Source organism: Carcharhinus amblyrhynchos, chromosome 35 (genome assembly GCF_965287045.1).
Source record: "Carcharhinus amblyrhynchos chromosome 35, sCarAmb.v2.hapA, whole genome shotgun sequence".
NCBI lineage: Eukaryota > Metazoa > Chordata > Chondrichthyes > Carcharhiniformes > Carcharhinidae > Carcharhinus > Carcharhinus amblyrhynchos.
The window spans coordinates 6569940-6578395 of NC_137358.1; positions in this window are offsets into that span (position 1 = coordinate 6569940).

The following is an 8456-nucleotide window of genomic DNA, read 5'->3' on the forward strand; positions in this document are numbered from 1 at the left end:
ACCACCCTGTCCTTCTGTGCGCAATGGGACGTGATTTCTGATCTCGGGGAAGGGATCCTGAGATCCAAACCACTGCGAATCGCTCCCCGAAAACGTAGGCCGCAGGCTTCGCCAAGACTGCACTTCGCGCACACACACACACACACACACACTCACACACACACAGCATCACCCCCCCTTCCCCGCCACACATTTAGCCCCCCCCGACGGCTCCCCCCTCTCCCGCCAATAATCTATCTCCAACAACTCCGTCTGGACAATGGGTAACCAAGATTCGGATATTATCGCTATTGTTGGGACCAAGAGTTAAATTGGAGAAGGCGATTAAGCCCGCAGTTCGAGCGTGGTGTCACGTAGCTTGCCACGTAGTGGGTCAATCACGTCTAGCAGAGGAGAGGAGATGCTGGCATGACAGGCAGCAGCCAACGCCCTGGGTGCCCAACACGGCCACCAGCATCGCCGGCTGGGGGGAATCAGCCGAGGAGAAAGTAACAAAATGCATTTATCAAGCACCCTTTTCCTAACCTCAGGACCGCCCGTGGGCCGAATGGCCTCCTCCTGCACTGCAGGGATTCCACGATTCGAACTCATCGACAGTGCGCAAAGTTCAGCCCGTCGAGCCCGCACCTACAACAATCCCACCCAGGCCCTATCCCCCCCACCCTGTAATCAGGGGCAGCACAGTGGTTAGCGCTGCTGCCTCACAGCGCCAAGGACCTGGGTTCGATTCCTGCCTGTGCGGAGTTGCACGTTCTCCCCGTGTCTGCGTGGGTTTGCTCCGGTATCCTCCCACAGTCCAAAAGATGTGTGGGTCAGGTGTATTGGCCATGCTAAATTCTCCCTCAGTGTTACCCAAACAGGCGTCGGAGTATGGCCACTAGGGGATTTTCACAGTAACTTCATTGCGGTGTTAATGTAAGCCTACTTGTGACTAATAAAAACAAACTTCACTCATTTGCCCTGCTGATGCTTCCTGACGCTAGCGGGTAATTTTATTTTGGAGAAGTGGCAGTGTTGTCCGTGGGCGAGGAACAATAGTCAGTTTGTGCACAGCAAGATCCAATTCCTGAAGGAATGAATGGCACCGTATCAATTCATGTCCTTTCCTTTAGTCAAAGTCACCACCCGGGAGGCGATGGCCCAGTGATATTATCACTAGACTATTAATCCAGAAACTCAGTTAATGTTCCAGGGGAAAAGGGTTCGAATCCCGCCACGGCAGATGGTGGAATTTGAACTCAATAAAAATATCTGGGATTAAGAATCTACTGATGACCATGAAGCCATTGGCGGAAAAACCCATCTGGTTCACTAATATCCTTCAGGGAAGGAAATCTGCCATCCTTACCCTGTCTGGCCTACATGTGACTCCAGAGCCACAGCGATGTGGTTAACTCTTAACTACCCTCTAAGGGCAATAAGTATTGGCCCAGCCAGTGACGCCTATGTCCCATGAACAAATGCAACAAACTTTGGTTGGAATTTTCCCTTCCTGCATGCTATGATTCCCGATAGGATCACGGAAAGGCCTGTTGACCTCGGACAAGGTTTTCCAGTTTTGGGACAAGCATGGGCAAAAAATCCCACCCTAAGTCTCCGAACCCTCCATGTAGACAGCGGTTGACCCCCCCGATGAATGCAGCTTTGTCTTAACGAGAAAAGATGTTTAAAGTTTTTTTATTAGTGCCATGAGTAGACTTACGTGAACGCTGCAATGAAATTACTATGACAATCCCTGAGTCACCACACCCCAGCGCCTGTTCGGGTACAGTGAGGGAGAACTTAGCACGACCTCGGGCCAGCAGAGTGGTTAGCAGTGCTGCCTCACAGAGCGAGGGACCCGGGCTCGATTCCCAGCTTGGGTCACTGTCTGTGTGGAGTCTGCATGTTCTCCCCATGTCTGCGTGGGTTTCCTCCCACAGTCTAAAGATGTGCGGGTTAGGTGGATTGGCCATGCTAAATTGCCCCTTAGCATCAGGGGCCTGGGTGGGATTGTTGCTGGGGCAGATTTGATGGGCCGAATGGTCTCCTTCACTATAGATTCTATGATTATGAATCTAACCAGCATAAGTCTTCTGGACTGTGGAACAGAACTGGAGCACCCGGAGGAAACCCACACGGACACGGGGAAGAATGTGCCGACTCCACACAGACAGTGACCCGAGACTAGGAATCGAACCCAGGTCCCTGGCGTTGTGGGGCAGCAGTGCTAACCCCTGTGCTACCGTGTTGATGCAGGGTTTCGATGGGATTGGGGGTTGGGGAGAGGGGGTTTAGGTGCACTGTCTCCAGTAATACATTCAATAAATACTAATCTCATGTCCCTGCTGACACACTCCTTTCGAATTGAGATCAATGAGCCAATGTGGTCAGATTAAGAGCCCTATCTTACTTCAAGCGAAACAACATAGAAATCGACTCTTCCTCATTTGAATTTCAAATGCTGCTAAAGCTAACGCTGTCCATATGGGGTCTCTGTGTTTTGCTCATTTAAACCTTGCTCCTGAATATTAACGAGGAAGAACTGAGACTGCGAGTTCTTCAGGATCCCCGTAACCCTGCATCGCCAGTCACTGCAACGTGCATTTAACTCCTAGTGTTCGGGAGCCGTCTATCGTGGTGCTTGTTCCGAAATGGGGCCACTGTCTGTGCGGAGTCTGCACACTCTCACTGTGTCTGCGTGGGTTTCCTCTGGGTGCTCCGATTTCCTCCCACAATCCGAAGATGTGCTGGTTAGGTGGATTGGCCATGCTAAATTGCCCCTTAGTGTCTAAAAATATGCAGGTTAGGTGCAATGTCCAATTTAAAGTCTCCCTCAGCGTATCTGAACAGGTGCCCAAGTGTGGCGGCTGGAGGGTTTTCACAATAACTTCACTGCGGTGTTAATGTAAGTCTTCTTCTGACATTAATAAAAGTAAATAAATAATGGGGAACATTATCATCAAATCATCAAATCCCCACAGTGCCGAAGGAGGCCATTCAGCCCATTGAGTCTGCACCAGCCACAATCCCACCCAGGCCCTATTCCCATAACCCCACATGTTTACGCTGCTAAACCCCCTGACACTGGGGGCTATTTAGCATGGCCAATCCATCTAACTCACATATCTTTGGACTATGGGAAGAAACTAGAACACCCATAGAAACCCACGCAGACATGGGGAGAACATGCGAATTCCACACAGACAGGACCCTAGACTGGATTTGAACCTGGGCCCCTGGCGCTGTGGGGGCAGCAGTGCTAACCACCGTGCTGCCCTGGAAATGATGGATGTGTGGGTTAGGTTGATTGGCCGTGTTAAATTGCCCCTTGCTGTGTCCTGGGATGTGTAGGTTAGAGGAATTAGCGGGGTAAATACGTGGGGTTACGGGGATGGGGCCTGGGTGGGGATTGTTGATGGTGCAGGCCCAATGAGCCCAATGGCCTCCATATGGACTGTAGAGATTCTTTGAAAACCATAAAATGTTGGAAAATCTCAGCAGGTCTAACTGAACCTGTGGGGGAGGATGTGGACAGCAGGGGGGGTGTTGGGTGGAGATGTTAGAAGGGGGGGGGGGTAGTTCCCCGCCCATCCCCCACCATCGTGTGACAGCCTATCTCTATCCCTCTGAGCTGATTATCTAGTCATCATCTCTCTGTCGTTGCTGGGAGCTTGCTGTGTGTGGTACTGTCTATGGGGTTTCTGACATGGACAACGGCAACTGCCCCACCATTGGCTGCAATGTACTTTGGGAAGTCCTGAATGGTGGTGGTGGGGCGGGGGAGGGTGCTATATAAATGCAAATTCTTTCTGGCAGTCCTGAGTGAGAATGGGCATGAGTCGGAGCGTCCCTCCATGGCAGCACCCTTCCCTGTCTCTGCGACCCCATTCCAGCTCCACAACACTCTGAGAGATCTATGCTCCTCCATCCCTGACTTCAAAAGGCTCCGAGTGCTGGAATTCCCAACCCAAACTTCCCAATCTCCTTTTCTTCCATCACTACGTGAAACCCACTTCTTTGCCTCTGGCTTCTTTACATTACTCAGTCTCTTATCTTGTTTTATACGGCTCCTGGGAAAAGCTCAGTTATATTTTTTGATGACTAAGTTGCTACATAAATATAAGTTGTTGGTGTCATATACAAGACAGTGTAGAGGGAGCTTTGCTCTGCATCTAACCCCGTGCTGTCCCTGTCCTGGGAGTGTTTGATGGGGACAGTGCAGAGGGAGCTTTACTCTGTATCGAACCCCATGCTGTATCTGTCCTGGGAATGTTTGATGGGAGGACAATGTAGAGGGAGCTTTACTCTGTATCCAACCCTGAGCTGTACCTGAACTGGGGGTGTTTGATAGGGTCAGTGTAGAGGGAGAATTACTCTGGATTAAACCCTGTGCTGTACCTGTCCTGGGAGTGTTTGATGGGGGACAGTGTAGAGGGAGCTTTACTCTGTATCTAACCCTGAGCTGTACCTGTCCTGGGAGTGTTTGATGGGGACAGTGTAGAGGGAGCTTTACTCTGTATCTAACCCTGTGCTGTACCTGTCCTGGGAGTGTTTGATGGGGACAGTGTAGAGGGAGCTTTACTCTGTATCTAACCCTGTGCTGTACCTGTCCTGGGGGTGTTTGATGGGGACAGTGTAGAGGGAGCTTTACTCTGTATCGAACCCCATGCTGTATCTGTCCTGGGAATGTTTGATGGGAGGACAATGTAGAGGGAGCTTTACTCTGTATCCAACCCTGAGCTGTACCTGAACTGGGGGTGTTTGATGGGGTCAGTGTAGAGGGAGAATTACTCTGGATCAAACCCTGTGCTGTACCTGTCCTGGGAGTGTTTGATGGGGGACAGTGTAGAGGGAGCTTTACTCTGTATCTAACCCTGAGCTGTACCTGTCCTGGGAGTGTTTGATGGGGGACAGTGTAGAGGGAGCTTTACTCTGTATCTAACCCTGAGCTGTACCTGTCCTGGGAGTGTTTGATGGGGGACAGTGTAGAGGGACCTTTACTCTGTATCTAACCCCGTGCTGTACCTGTCCTGGGAGTGTTTGATGGGGGACAGTGTAGAGGGACCTTTACTCTGTATCTAACCCCGTGCTGTACCTGTCCTGGGGGTGTTTGATGGGGGACAGTGTAGAGGGAGCTTTACTTTGCATCATTTTGTTTGTGGGACATGGGGGTCGCTGGCTGGGCCGGCATTTATTGCCCATCCCTCGTTGCCCTTGGAGGGCAGTTGAGAGTCAACCACATTGCTGTGGCTCTGGAGTCACATGTAGGCCAGACTGGGTAAGGACGGCAGATTTCCTTCTCCAAAGGGACATTAGTGAACCAGGTGGGTTTTTCCAACAATGTGTCATCAATAGATTCTTAATCCCAGATATTTTTTAATTGAATTCAAATTTCACCAGCTGCCGTGGTGGGATTCGAACCCGGGTCCCCCAGAACGTTGGCTGAGTTTCTTGATGAATTAATGAATGAGTTAGATGGGGATTGAGGACAATCGGGTTGGCTGGAGAGTTTGATTTGTGGATCTGGAGGCAGTTGGACCTTATTTTCTCTTTGAATCAGAATGCAAGGAGAAAAGTTTTATAATCGCCAGATGGCTTGCAAGAGTCACTGCTTTTGTCTGTTCAGTGTCTTCCCCCATAGGAGTTCCATATCAAATCGTTGCTGAAATATCGTATTTATTTTGTCTCTCTTGAAACAATCGCCAAGGGGCTTTGCCTGACTTACTTACTTCCAAGATTAGTTACAGCTGCCTGTTCTGATAAGAAACAGCAGCAACCTTAAGTTTATATTGGATTGTGGTGCGATAGAACATCCCAAAGCTGCAGTCTTATCAGCCAAGTATTGATGCTGGAGGAGATGGTCACACAGGCGGTCAAAATCTTAGTCAAAGAGAAAGAGTATTCAAGGAGTGTCTTAAAGGATATGGAGAGGTTTAGCGAGGCAGCAAGGAGGCACAATGCTTAGCACTGCTGCTCCACAGCACAGGGACCCAGGGACCCGGGTCACTGTCTATGTGACTGTGGGAGGAAACCGGAGCACCTGGAGGAAACCCACGCAGACAATGTGAGTTGTCTTGAAGCCATTCACAAATTTATGGTTAGCACTGCTGCCTCACAGCGCCAGGGGCCCGGGTTTGATTCCTGGCTTGGGTCACTGTCTATGTGGAGTCTGCACGTTCTCCCCGTGTCTGTGTGAGTTTCCTCCAGGTGTTCTAGTTTCCTCCCATAGTCTAAAGATTGCAGGTTAGGTGGATTGGCCATGCTAAATTGCCCCTTAGTGTCCAAAGATGTCAAGGTTAGGTGGATTGGCCATGCTAAATTGCCCCTTAGTGTCCAAAGATGTCAAGGTTAGGTGGATTGGCCACGCTAAATTGTCCATTAGTATCCAAAGATGTCAAGGTTAGGTGGATTGGCCATGCTAAATTGTCCATTAGTGTCCAAGGATGTATAGGTTAGGTGGATTGGCCATGCTAAATTGTCCATTAGTGTTTGAAGATGTATAGGTTAGGTGGATTAGCCATGCTAAATTGTCCATCAGCGTCCAAAGATGTTAAGGTTAGGTGGATTGGCCATGCTAAATTGTCCCTTAGTGCCCACAGATGTGTAGGTTAGGTGGATTGGTCATGCTAAATTGTCCCTTAGTGTCCAAAGATGTGTAGGTTAGATGGATTGGTCATGCTAAATTGTCCATTAGTGTTCAAAGATGCGCGGGTTAGGTGGAATGGCCATGTTAAATTGCCCCTTAGTGTCTAAAGATTTATAGGTCAGGTGGATTGGCCATGTTAAATTGTTCATTAGTGTCCAAAGATGTGCAGGTCAGGTGGATTGGCCATGCTAAATTGCCCCTTAGTGTCCAAAGTTCTCTATGCTTTAGGGGGATTAATGCGGTAAATGTAGTTATGGGAATCAGCTTATGTGGACAGGGCCTGGGTAAGAGTCAATGGATGGGAGGCTGGTTTGTCTGATGAATTGGAATACATTCACAACAGTTTGTAGTTTCTTGCTGCCTTGGTCAGAGCAGGAGCCATAGCAAGCTGCGATACACCGGGAAAGGATGATTTCTATGGTGCATCGGTAGAAGTTGGTGAGAGTCATAGCTGACATGCCGAATTTCCTTGCATTGCGTTGTCCGAAATAGGGCATGAGGTAAATTGAGGAGGTGTCATGATTCGCTGACACTGGTTTGAATCATAGAATCATAGAACCCTACAGTGTAGAAAGAGGCCCTTTGGCCCATCAAGTCTGCGCCGAACACAATCCCACCCAAGCCCTACCCCCATATCCCTACATATTACACCCACTAATCCCTCTAACCTACGCATCTCTGGACACCAAGGGGCAATTTCTTAGCATGACCAGTCAACCTAACCCACATATCTTTGGACTGTGGGAGGAAACCAGAGCACCCAGAGGAAACCCACGCAGACACGAGGAGAACGTGCAAACTCCACACTGACAATGACACGAGCCGTTTGCGGGTTAAGAGAGTTTCGAAGGAACAAGATAGAAGACTGACGGAGATCGGAGTGTAAAAAGGAATGAAATCCTGGGGGAGATGGAACAGGGAAGGCAATGGTTGAGTGATATTATACTTTTAATTGATGCTTTCTACGGTGCATCTGTAAAAATTGGTGAGAGTCGTAGCCGAATTTCCTTAGCTTCCTGAGAAAGTAGAGGCATTGGTGGGCCATACCTAAATTGCCATTGAACCGAGTATCTCAATAATTGAGTTGGTGGGCTTTCTTAACTACAGCGCCAATGTGGCTGGACACTTAGAAACCTGAAGCTCTCGATGATTTCCCCTTTGATATCGACAAGGGCATAAATGAGGACAGATTGGAGAGGTTGGGACTGTTTTCCCTAAAGAGAAGAAGGCTAAGAGGAGATTTGATAGAGATGCTCAAAATCATGAGGGGGTTAGACAGAGTAGATCAGAAGAAATTGTTCCCCTTCATAAAAGGAATGAGAATGAGAGGGCACAGATTTAAAGAGATTGGACAAATGCGATGTGAGAAAAGACTTTTTTTCACCCGGTGAGTGGTTGGGATCTGGAATATGCTCTCTGGAAGTGTGGCAGAGGCAGGTTCAATCGAGGTGTTCAAGAAGCTATTGGATGATTAGTTGAATAGATTTGAATGTACAGGGCTATGGGGGAAAGGCCAGGGAATGGAACTAAGCCATGATGCACGTTTGGAGACAGCCAGTGCAGACACGATGGGCTGAATGGCCACCTTCTGCACCCTACCAATTCTGTGATTCTGTGACATTTGGCCAGCACAGTGGTTAGCACTGCGGCCTCATAGCACTAGGGACCCGGGTTGGATTCCCGGCTTGGGTCATTGTCTTTGCAGAGTCTGCACGTTCTCCCCCCTCTCCCGCCATGTTTGCCTGTTCTTCATCCAGGTACTCAGATCGGTCCAAAAGACGTGCTAGGTTAGGGTGCATAAATTCTCCCTCAGAGTACCCGGAGTGTG